We start from the raw sequence: 12,654 nt of genomic DNA, 5'->3' as shown, positions 1-12,654 counted from the left end.
CTTGCCAACACAGTGATACTAGAACTTGAAGAAATTTAAGAGTAACTGGTATTACTTTAAAATACCTTTTCCAAGGCTCCCACTACAGACCTTCAGAATCCAAGTCCCCAGGATTCAGTATATTTAAACTGGTGTCCAGGGCAGTTTCTATGACCTCAAAAGGTTGGGAAACATTGCCCTCACATTTAGAAAAGTCCTTTAAACTTTTCAGCTTTGACTTAGTTGTGCTATGGATGTTGAAAAATGCCTTTTGTCAGGCCGGACGCGGTGGCTGAAGCCTGTAATCTCAGCACTTTGAGAGGCTGAGGCAGGCAGATTACAAGGTCAGTTCAAGACTAGCCTGACCGACTTCGTGAAACCCTGTCTCTACTAAAAATATAAAAATTAGCCAGGTGTGGTGGTGTGCCCCTGTAATACCAGCTACTCAGGAGCCTGAGGCAGGAGAATCATTTGAACCTGGGAGGCGGAGATTGCAGTGAGCCAAGATGGCGCCACGGTACTCCAGCCTGGGCAATAGAGTGAGATTTCATCGCAAAAAAAAAAAAAAAAAAAAAAGGTATCATTTTGAAGACCATGGAAAAATGCAGAAGTTATTAACATCTTCAGTAGATACAGTGCAATGCAAAATGCTACATGTTAAAAATCAGGGTGAGGTGCTATTAATTTTTAGAAGGCACTATAGGCCAGGTGTGGTGGCTCACACCTGTAATCCCAGGACTTTGGGAGACCAAGGCAGGCAGATCACCTGGGGTCAGTAGTTCAAGACCTCCCTGGCCAACATGGTGAAACCCTGTCTCTACTAAAAATATAAAAATTAGCCGGGTGTAGTATCATATGCCTGTAATCCCAGCTACTTGGGAGGCTGAGGCAGGAGAATCACTTGACCTCGGGAGGCGGGAGATTGGGCCACAGTACTCCAGCCTGGGTGACAGAGCAAGACTTTGTCTCAAAAAAAAAAAAAAAAAAAAAAAAAAGGCACTATAGCCATGTAACACAAAGATGATAGAATCTTACCCCTAAGCTGTAGCCACACACAACCACACCCAAGTTTCCCCAAGGAAAACAGATGCATAGAGAACACTAGCAAATCGAATTAAAGCACCACTTTGCTACAAATATTCCAGTAAGCTGGGCCTGAGCACTGCTTTGGACTTCCAGGCTCTAGGCTTCCTCTATCTCCCAGGCATAAATAGACTTACCTTAGTGAGAGCACATCAGACAAAGATGCCTGGTCCTCTGCCAGAGAGGCAGGAGATCCTGGTTTCATCAGTGAATAAAGAGGCAGCAAAAAAAAGAGACCTGGTTTCAGCAGTGAAAAAGAGGCAGCAAAAAAGAGGCAGTGAATAAAGAGCCAGAAAAAAAAAAAATTGGCTGGGGAGAGTTCCCTCTGATCATCTCTTGTCAACTCTGCATTTGCTGAAATCAAGTTGGTACCTTGAAACCAGCCATGTTGGGTGTCTTTATATTTTGGAAATGGGCAAACATCACAAAGTAGAGCTGCCCAATCCCCATCCAAAGTTGACTGTTAACTATCAGCATGCCATTGGGAGAGACCAGAAAGCATGCTAGCCTCCCCGACCTGTCAGTTGGCCCTGGTTTTGTACACCACTCTGTTTCACTGTAGGAAGAGAATGAAAGCTATGTCTGGATTCACAGTAATAAAGATGATTATGATGACAATATCTATTGAGCACTTCCACTTACTGTGTTCACTGGCCCAAATGTTTCATATGGATTCCCTTAATCTATACTCAAAGCACTTTATCAAATGAGGATTGCCATGATCTCTACATATGAGGAAACTGAGGATCGGAGCAGGGAAGTAATTTGTCTAATGTTACGCAGCTGAGGAATAGACAATTAATTCTGGATTCCAATTCAGGTAAGGCCATTCTAAAGGCTCAGCACTGACCTCAATAGCAACCATTTCCTGGGGAAGCCTGGCAGAGAGAATGGCAAAGCTTCTTCCTTAACTAACAGTTGACAGCATGGATTACCAGTTGCTATGACAGAATCATTTATATTTTAAAATGTGCAATGTGCAACCTTGCATATTGTTATACAGTTTTTACATAGGTTTTCTTCCTTTCTTTTTTTTTTTTTGAGATTGACTTTGCTCTTGTTGCCCAGGCTGGAGTGCAATCTGGGCTCACTGCAACCTCTGCCTCCTGGGTTCAAGCAATTCTCCTGCCTCAGCCTTCCAAGTAGCTGGCATTATAGGCATGTGCCACTATGCCCAGCTAATTTTGCATTTTTAGTAGAGACAGGGTTTCTCAATGTTGGTCAGGCTGGTCTCGAACTCCCGACCTCAGGTGATCTGCCCACCTTGGCTTCCCAAAGTCTTGAGATTATAAGCGTGAGCTATATATCTCTTGGGTATAGATCTAGGAATAGATCTGCTGGATCATATGGTAATCCTATGTTTAAGTTTTCTGGGAACTGCCAAACTTTTTTTTTTACCGAGTGTAGGTCAGCAACTTTTATTTATTTATTTTTAAGAGACGGGGTCTTGCTGTGTTGCTGAGGCTGAGTACAGGGGCATGATCATAGCTTGCTGCTTCCTTGAATTCCTGGGTTCAAATGATTCTCTCGCTTCAGCCTCCCAAGTAGCTGGAACTACAGGAGCATGTCACCATGCCCTGGCTAATTTTCAAATGTTCTGTAGCAATAGGGTCTCACCAGCAACTGTTAGAAGAACTTATTTTTATCATTGTAAAAGTAATACAGGACAGAAACTTTGAAAAAACCCAGAAAATTATAGAAATTTTGAAAAACCTAGGGAAGAATCAGGACAAAATACAAATAATTCTCACTTTTCACTACTGTGGGTAGCTACTGTTAATGTTGTAGTCCATCTTCTTAATATGTGCATATGCACATGCACACACACAAATACAGATAGGCCCTGACTTATAATGGTTCAACTTGTGACTTTTTGAATTTGCTATGGGTTTACTGGGGTACTAAATGTATTTGACAATATTTTCAACTTACTATAGGTTTACCAGGACAAAACCCCATTGCAAGTAGAAAAGTGCCTGTAATTGGCATCATACTGTATATGATCTTTTGAAAAATTTTTTTGGCAAGGCCTAACGCCTGTAATCCCAACACTTGGGGAGGCCGAGGCAGGTGGATCACCTGAGGTAAGGCGTTCAAGACCAGCCTGGCCAATATGGTGAAACCCTGTTTCTACTTAAAATACAAAAACTAGATGGGCATGGTGGTGCATGCCTGTAATCCCAGCTACTTGAGAGGCTGAAGTAGGAGAATCTCTTGAACCCTGGGAGGTGGAGGTTGCAGTGAGCCAAGGTTGCACCACTGCACTCCAGCCGAGGTGACAGTGAGACTCTGTCTCCAAAAAAAAAAAAAAAAAGAAATTAGCTGGGTGTGGTGGTGTGTGCCTATAATCCCAGCTACTCTGGATGATGAGGCATGAGAAGAGCTCGAACCCAGGAAGGGGAGGTTGCAGTGAGCCGAGATCACACCACTGCACTCTAGCCTGGCAACAGAGAGAGATTCTGTCTCAAAATAAAGAATTTTTTTTTTCATTTAGCAAAAAGTTATGAATTTATCAAGTTGTAATCTTCCAAAACATGATTTTAAAATAGTTACATATTATTATTTTATATTAATGTACCAGTATTCATTTAACCCATATCCTTTTGATGAATAGTTAGAATATTCCTAATTTTCCCCTGACAACTCTATAATAAATATATTATACTTGGTAAAAATATTGTGGTGTTCATTATTTTTTCCTAGAATAAATTTCTGAAGATTGGATTAATTATGTGTATTTTGAGTGTTTCTAATACAGATTTCCAAATCTTCCTTCAAAAATTTTTATCCATCTGCATTGGGCTCCAGCAGCAAACAAGATGGTCTCACCACTAGACAGAAGCCTATGGTAATTATGATGTTTTAAATATCTGTCAATTTAATGGACTGAAAAAAGTCATGACAGTATTTTGCTTGGCATCTCTTAGATTATCAACGATAATGGAATTTTTTCTCATGCTTACTGATCATTTGTATTTCTTTTTTTATGCCCTGTTTTTCAATCTTTGTGTTTGTCTTGTTGTTCATTTGGAACAGTCTGTATTATAGATCCATATATTGCATGTATTTGTTCCCATTGAGTTTGTCTTTTCCTTTTTTTGAGACGGAGTTTGGCTCTTGTTGCCCAGGCTGGGCTACAGCGGCATGATCTCAGCTCACTACAACGTTCGCCTCTCGGGTTCAAGTGATTCTCCTGCCTCAGCCTCCCAAGGAGCTGGGATTACAGGCACCCGCCACCATTCCCAGCTAATTTTTGTGTTTTTAGTAGAGACTGGGTTTCACCATTGTTGGTCAGGCTGGTATCAAACTCCAGACTTCAGGTGATCCACTCACCTTGGCCTCCCAAAGTGCTGGGATTACATGTCTTTTTCTTTTACAAATTTATCTGTTTTTGGTATACATTACAAATGTAATAGATGTTCCATATAAAAATATTTTAAAATTATGAAGGAAAAATGAAGTAGGCAAACAAATAAGTACATAAATAAAATAAAAATACAACAAATTACAAAACTATAAAAAATAGATATTGAAAAATTCCCATATTCCATCCTTTCAGATTCAGAATTTGTTGTATATTCCTATAAATATTTTTTCTTTTCCATTCTATCAGTTACATTTCTTTTCAAAATTGAAATCATAGTATGTTGGGATTCACTCAGGGTGGTTGGCAAAATATTAAGGGAAACATTAGGGAAAGTTGTCAGATTACAGTCTCAAGCCTTTTGGAAGGCCAAAAGGTTTTAACAGGACAGGCTGAAGACAGTCAGTTCTTACCTTAGAGCATTAGGTCATAGGGTGAAGATTAGGGATAATAGAAGCTTCCCCACTTAAGTGTGTTTACCTCTTATTCCTTTTTCTCTACTCTACTTGGTTAGTCATGTAAACTTTGTGCTGGATGGTCTTCTCAAGGGAAGGTAGAAGGAGAATTATCCATTAATGGTGTTTACTCTTGGCCCTGGAACCAAAAGCTTTTATCATTACTAAAACCACTCTTTTAACCATGTTAATTATCCATAAAATGTTGTCTTAGAACCTCTGTTATTAAATTATTAAATCTATACTGAATAAATGTGAGGAGAAATAGCTAGTAAGAGGTCAGGCAGCTACAGTTGCCCTCTGAGAGCAGCTAACGACCTCCCTAGCCCACTCAATTCACTGTACTTTGTGTGTAAGTGTATTTATTCATCCATCACGGAGTCAGGGTTTGCAGGACAGACTCCCACAGGTAGTGATCAATGTCTCAAGAGTACACACACAGTTTTTAATTTGATTCTTCACTTACTATATCATATACATATCTCTATGTTAATACACATAGCTTTATCTTCTTTTAATAGTTACATACTATTATATGACATATTATGCTTTTTAACATTAAAAAGGTTTACATTTTTATTTAGTCATATTATTCTATCTTTTTATGGCATATTGCTAAATATTTATGCTTAGAAAGAAGATTCTCAAGTTTTTATAAGAACTCTCTGGCCAGGTGTGGTGACTCACGCCTGTAATCCCAGCACTTTGGGAGGCTGAGGCTGGCAGATCACAAGGTCAAGAGATAGAGACCATCCTGGACAACATGGTGAAACCCTGTCTCCACTAACAAAAAATTAGCAGGCATGGTGGTGAATGCCTGTAGTCCCAGCTACTCTGGAGGCTGCGGCAGGAGAATCACTTGAACTTGAGCGGCACAGGTTGCAGTGAGCCGAGATTGTGCCATTGCACTCCATCCTGGTGACAGAGTGAGACTCTGTCTCAAAAAAAAAAAGAAAATGAAGACTATCAGCATATCTGTGTAAACTCTACGAAGAGTCAGACTATAGAAGGAGTATAGTAAACTTTGCTGTGTAAAGAAAGGATGGAAAGCTACTTTGCTTTGATAAGATAAAAAGTACTGTAGTACCTATTTGGAGTAAATTAAAATTCAGAATACTTACCATTTCAGCTGGTCTCAACAGCAAATATTTAGAAGTTTGAAATACATCAATATTGGGAAATAGAGGACTGTTGCTTCCTTAAGATATTCATGAAATCACTGGGTTAGGTGCTGAGAATGCAATGATGAGGAAACACGCACATACACACCAACAGACATACATACAATCCCAGCTCTTATGGACTGTATAGTCAAGCGGAGAGACAAACATTATTTAAATAATGACACAAATAAATATCACAAACTGCAGTGTGCATGATGGAAAAGGAGTATTAGATGATATGAGATGATTAACAGGGATCTGTTATTGGCCTGAAACGTGGGAAAGCTAACCTGAGACTGTCAGTTGTGCTGTGGATGGAGGATGAGGATGGGAGGTGGCTGGTGAGCGCCTGCATTAGGGAAGGAAGTAAGGGTGCAGGAGCCCTGATGCTGGAAGTGGTGTGAGACTTGGGTAACACAAGGGCTAACCCGAATGCCTATAGAGGATTTGGGAGGATTGTGGGAGAGGAAGAAGTGACATCCTTCTCCTAAAGTATTTAAATTCAGTCTTCATCATTTAAAAAAATAGTCTAACAATAGGCAAACAATTTGTGTTTTTTACAGGGATTGTAAGAGTCAATAAATGATTACTGAACTCCTAAGAAGGTCCTAAAACTGAGTGTTTGAGGAATTCCAGAATTTAAATGTTGGGTAGAAAAGGATAACCCAATAAGTATTCCTAGGTCTGAAGAAGGAAAGCCAGGAGTGAGTTTAGTGTTACTAATGGCAGGGGAAAAGAGAGCCTTTTAAAAAGGAGGCAGTGAGGCCGGATGTGGTGGTTCATGCCTATAATCCCAGCATTTTGGGAGGCTGAAACAGGTGGATCACCTGAGGTCTGGAGTTTGAGACCAGCCTGACTAACATGGAGAAATCCTGTCTCTACTAAAAATACAAAAAAATTAGCTGGGTGTAGTGGTGCATGCCTGTAATCCCAGCTACTTGGGAGGCTGAGGCAAGAGAATTGCTTGAACCCAGGAGGCACAGGTTGTGGTGAGCCAAGATCGCACCACTGCACTTGGAGGCTAATGACTTTCACAAAATGCTTAAAATGCATGGATATTGTATAATCAGCTCCAAGCATCTTCCTGAATTATCTGTGCCCCTCATATAGTTACTGTTTATGAAAGATAAAGTTCTATGTACATGGGAATTAAATTTAGAAAAACATTTAATTATCATAATTAAATGTAATCATTGTTAAAATATCAAAACAATACTACATTTCAGAGAATATATACGTAATGATTTTAAAGCTCTAGTGAAGCATACTCTAAAATGTAGCTAAGCAATCTATTAACACTGGCCTTTTACACAACATGGTTGCAATTATTCTGGTAAGATAAATTGGCTGGGCACAGTGATTCATGCCTGCAATCCCAGCACTTTGGGAGGCTGAGGTGGTTGGATCACCTGAAGTCAGGAGTTCAAGACCAGCCTGGTCAACATGGCGAAACCCTGTCTCTACTAAAAATACAAAATATTATCCGGGTGTGGTGGTGGGCTCCTGTAATCCCAGCTACTTGAGGGGCTGAGGCAGGAGAATTGCTTGAACCTGAGAGATGGAGGTTGCAGTGAGCTGAGGTCATACCACTGCACTCCAGCCTGGGTGACAGAGTGAGACTCTGTCTCAAAAGAGAAAACAAAAAGATAAATTATACATATGATTGATATACAAGGAAATTATATGTATTCACTTACATATAATTTCCTTTTGGAAGATTTTAGGAAAATATTTGCCACAATTAATGATTTTTATATTTTATTTATAAATTGAATACTTTGACAAAATATTATATTAAATGGTTCAATCTATTGAACCATATATGCTGTACTTTTATATATGTTATTGCATTTTAAAAAATCTGTAATTTTCAGTAACCTCAAAATGTTAAAATAAATTTCTTGGCACAGTGGCTCATGTCTGTAATTCCAACACTCTGATTGGCCAAAGAGGGTGGATCACTTGAGTCCGTGAGTTTGAGACTAGCCTGGGCAAAATGGCAAAACATTTCTACAAAAAATACAAAAATTATCTAGGTGTGGCGCAGAGTACCTGTAGTCCCAGCTACTAGGGAGGTTGAGGTGGGAGGATCTCACTGCAGATCCACTATTGCAGTGAGCTGTGACTGGGCAATAGAGCAAGACCTTGTCTCAAAATAAATAAATAAATAAATAAATAAATAATTTTCTTCCTCTTTAAATCTTGGACCTAGTTACCAGATCAATCTTGCTAAAATTCTACTTTCATTCATGCATATTATTCAGTGGCTCCTCACCTCCTACAAAATGAAGTTCAGCTCTTTGTTTTCACATGCAAAACATTTCAATATTTGGCTTCAAACTTTATTTCTAAACCAAGCCACACTCATCTCCACACTGAGCTTGTGCTGTCTTCCTCATCTCGAAAGCTCTTCCTCTTTCTCTTCTTCAAATCTTGTGATCTTTAAAGATGCAGTTCAACTCCCACCTACCTCCCTTATGAAATCTTCCCTTATGTTTCCGGTGCCTTCCCTGGGCCTTGTCTTCATCACTTATTTTGGTGTTTAAACAACCACTATTATGTACTAAGTAACAGTACTTGTGGTTTTTTTTTTTTTGACACGGAGTTTCCCTCTTGTGGCCCAGGCTGGAATGCAATGGCGAGATCTCGGCTCACTGCAACCTCAGCCTTCTGGATTCAAGTGATTTTCTTGCCTCAGCCTCCTGACCAGCTGGGATTACAGGTGTCTGCCACCACACCCAGCTAATTTTTGTATTTTTAGTAGAGACAGGGTTTTGCCATGTTGGCCAGGCTGCTCTCAAACTACTGTCCTCTGGTCATCCACCCACCTCAGCCTCCCAAAGTGCTGGGATTACATGTGTGAGCCACCGCGCTCGGCCTTGTGTCTCTTAACCCAATGGGAATTACCTTTGGTTCCTAGCACAATCCTAAGAATTATAAAATTTGACAGACTATTAAATTATAAGCATATGCTAGTATTACTTTAATTACCTCTGACTTATTTTATGTTGTTTTTACAGTTTTTCTATCTACAGAAATAGTATTACTAAAGGCCAAGTCTACTATTGCTTAAGTGTCTCTCATTCTCTTTCAAAACGAACTGATCTTGCTGTTGTCTCCATTTAATGTATGATCTTCACTGTGCAACTGAAATATACAGGGTCTGGAATTTTCCTCAAACTATGGACTAATTCCGTTTAATTTCATCGTCTTAGGTAAGTTTCTGTGTTTTGTGATAAATGTATTTTTACCTTCTTTTTAATGGAATATTTGAACGTTCAGTTTCTCCAAAAATACAGAACTTAAACCCAAAAAACAGTAAGGTCTTTCTTTCATTGAGTTTGATGTTTTTCCTTTTTCTTTCCTTTCTCCAAACACAGAGGAAGAGATAAAAAATGTGGAGAGAGAAGGCCAGGCACGGCGGCTCATGCCTATAATCCCAGCACTTTGGGAGGTCGAGGCGGGTGGATCACGAGATCAAGAGATCGAGACCATCCTGGTCAAAACGGTGAAACCCTGTCTCTACTAAAAATACAAAAAAAAAAATTAGCTGGGCATGGTGGCATGCTCCTGTAGTCCCAGCTACTCGGGAGGATGAGGCAGGAGAACTGCTTGAACCCAGGAGGCAGAGGCTGCAGTGAGCCGAGATCGCGCCATTGCACTCCAGCCTGGGTAACAAGAGTGAAACTCTGTCTCAAAAAAAAAAAAAAAAAAAAAAGTGGAGAGAGAGATGTTTTTAAAGGCCTTCCTAGGCTAGATGCAGAAAAGCAGAAATTATGGTGCTAGCTTCCTCTACTGCATAGGCAGTTTAACTCTGCTTAAGACTATTGAACTTGAGTCCCAAGTTTACAGATCTAGCGCAATCATGCCTACAAATGAGCATGGTTTTCTTCCTGCATATAACAGCACCAATTACTTATTAAACACCTACTGTATGTCAGACGCAATGTTGGTTGCTTTATATATTACCTAATTTTCATGATCTAATGTATCATGATTCCCATTTTATAGAGGAGAAAACCAAGGCTTAGAGATCCTAAGTAACTTGAACAACTAGTAAATGGCAGAGCTAGAGTTTAGATGCAGAACTGATTCCAAACCCTATGCTCTTTTCACCACATCTTGCATTGTCAGTGTCTTTTATTGGCAGGAATTCTCACTGGGGAATGTTGGGGCTTGCATCTGTAACTGGCAGCTAAAGGGAAGGACAGAATAATAATAAAAAATTTCCATTGTATCTGAGGAGGTTTACCAGACCTCTTTCCCTATGCAGAGTTGCTCCAGGCTTTGTTATTAGATGTTCTTCACTCTGACAATTTACACTTCAGTGTACACTAAATTTGGCACTGTTCCTTTTGTTATGGAACATCTGATCACTTCTGTGTCTGGGTAGGTGGGGAAGAGAGCTGAGATTTTATCTTTGTCAAGGCCCAGGATGAAAACAATACCAGGAAGTAAATCAATGCAAGAATATACATTTTATACTAAAAACGTATATATGATAATATGTAGTATATTTTTTGGAGGGGCCGGTGATGGCGGGGTGTGGCATGATACATTTATCACACAAGATGAAACTTATACATAAAGACTAGATATATGTATCTTAGTGCTGTGCTGATATATAAATTCCAAGTTTCAGTTGTTAATTTATTTGAAGATCAATAGAAGGAAATTCCAGTGTGACAAGAACGTTGACAATCCCTGTGTTATCACTACCAGGATTTAGTTCCACTGTGCTCTTCCAGGAAGGATATAGCTGTGTATGCAGGTTTTAGTTGGGCAATCAACTTTTTCTAGTCACTTTACTTGTGGCAGTTTCTGGGTTGCTGTTCTGTGTATTAGGACCACAGGAGGAGAGAAAGGTTTATTCTTCCTTCTCCATTTTTCCACACTTAGGAGAGTTTGATAGACTATATTTTCTAGTTAGTAGTTAATTTTGTTTAACAGTCTAGAGATTGCTACACTGATTTAATGAGTTTTACACTTAGTTGGGCAAAAGTTTATTAGTATCTACCACCAACCAGATCTAACTACATAAATATGCATCGTATAATTGTATTAAGGATAATGTGTGGGTTTTGAATGTGAACCCTGAAAATCTGAGCCACATTCCAGTTAATTTAGAAAGTTTATATTGCCAAGGTTGAGGATGCATGCCCATGATAATGGCCTCAGGAGGTCCTGACATATCCAAGGTGGTCAGAGCACAGATTGGTTTTGTATATTTTAGGCAGACATGAGACAGCAATCAACATATGTAAGACGAACATTGGTTCAGTCCAGAAAAGGTGGGACAATTCAAAACAGGGAGGGGGCTTCCAGGTCTTAGGGAGCTAAGAGGCAAATCGTTGCATTCTTTTGAGTTTCTGATTAGCCTTTCCAAAGGAGGTAATCAGATATTCATTATCTGTGAGCAGAGGGTGACTTTGTATAGAATAGGAGGCAGGTTTGCCCTCAGTAGTTCCCAGCTGGACTTTTTCCTTTAGCTTAGTGATTTTGGGGCCCCAAGATATTCCTTTTACATGAGTTAGTAACCATTCACTCTTGTGAAATGTCATTTTAATATTAGGATATCTGAAATGTTTCCATATGGCTGGGCGCTGTGGCTCATGCCTGTAATCCCAGCACTTTGGGAGGCTGAGGCCCGACGACCACTTGAGCCCAGGAGTTTGACACCAGCCTGGGCAACATAGTGAGACCCTGTCTCCACAAAAAATAAAATTAGACAGGCATGGTGGCACGTGCCTGTGGTCCCAGCTACTTGGGAGGCTAAGGCAGGAGGATCTCTTGAGCCCGGGAGGTTGAGGCTGTAGTAAGCCTCGATCCTGCCACTGTACTCCATCCAGCCTGGGAGACAGAGATAGATAGACCCTGTCTTAAAATCAATCAACAAACAACGATAAATAATGAGATGTTTCTATAGATTACTTTGTTTTTTAAAACACTAAATTGATTGATTGATTGATTGATTGAGATGGAGTCTCATTCTGTTGCCCAGGCTGGAGGCATGGTGTCGGCTCACTGCGACCCCGGTTTCAAGCGATTCTGCTGTCTCAGCCTCCCAAGTAGTTGGGACTACCAGCATGTGTCACCATGCCCAGCTAATTTTTTATTGTTATTTTAATTTTTGTATTTTTAGGTGGGACGAAGTTTCGCATGTTGGCCAGGCCCGTCTCGAACTCCTGTCCTCAGGTGATCGGCCCGCCTCAACCTCCCAAAGTGCTGGGATTACAGCTGTGAGCCACTGCACCTGGCCTAAAAACACTTAGTAGGGAACTGGGGTGCAGTTTTGTCACTGACAGTTACGGTGCTGTAGAAAGAACCCATATCTTGAATCTGCATGCCCAGCTAATTTTTTATATTTTTAGTAGAGACGGGGTTTCACCATGTTGACCAGGATGGTCTCGATCTCTTGACCTCGTGATCCACCCGCCTGGGCCTCCCAAAGTGCTGGGATTACAGGGGTGAGCCACCGCGCCCGGCCTGAGGATCATGATTTCTATACCGCAGTGTTCTTATGAGACTGAATGACGGAAGTTAAAAAGTTTTCTACGAAGGCAAAGTTAGGTTTCGTATCTTACAGCAGGAAGAGAGATGCTCAAGAGAA

The 12,654-nt window shown here is 40.3% G+C and overlaps 1 protein-coding gene across 1 annotated transcript in view; it reads right to left on the bottom strand.

Moving 5' to 3' along the window:
* LOC128928111 (DNA-binding protein RFX8-like) overlaps nucleotides 1–12,654 on the bottom strand; it is a 37,064-nt gene that overhangs the window by 24,136 nt on the left and 274 nt on the right. The window lies entirely within an intron of this gene.

The sequence above is a fragment of the Callithrix jacchus genome, chromosome 1 (genome assembly GCF_049354715.1).
Source record: "Callithrix jacchus isolate 240 chromosome 1, calJac240_pri, whole genome shotgun sequence".
In the NCBI taxonomy this organism is placed as follows: Eukaryota; Metazoa; Chordata; class Mammalia; order Primates; family Cebidae; genus Callithrix; species Callithrix jacchus.
Note: the sequence above shows the minus strand (reverse complement) of the source record. Positions and strands in the feature narration are given on the sequence as shown.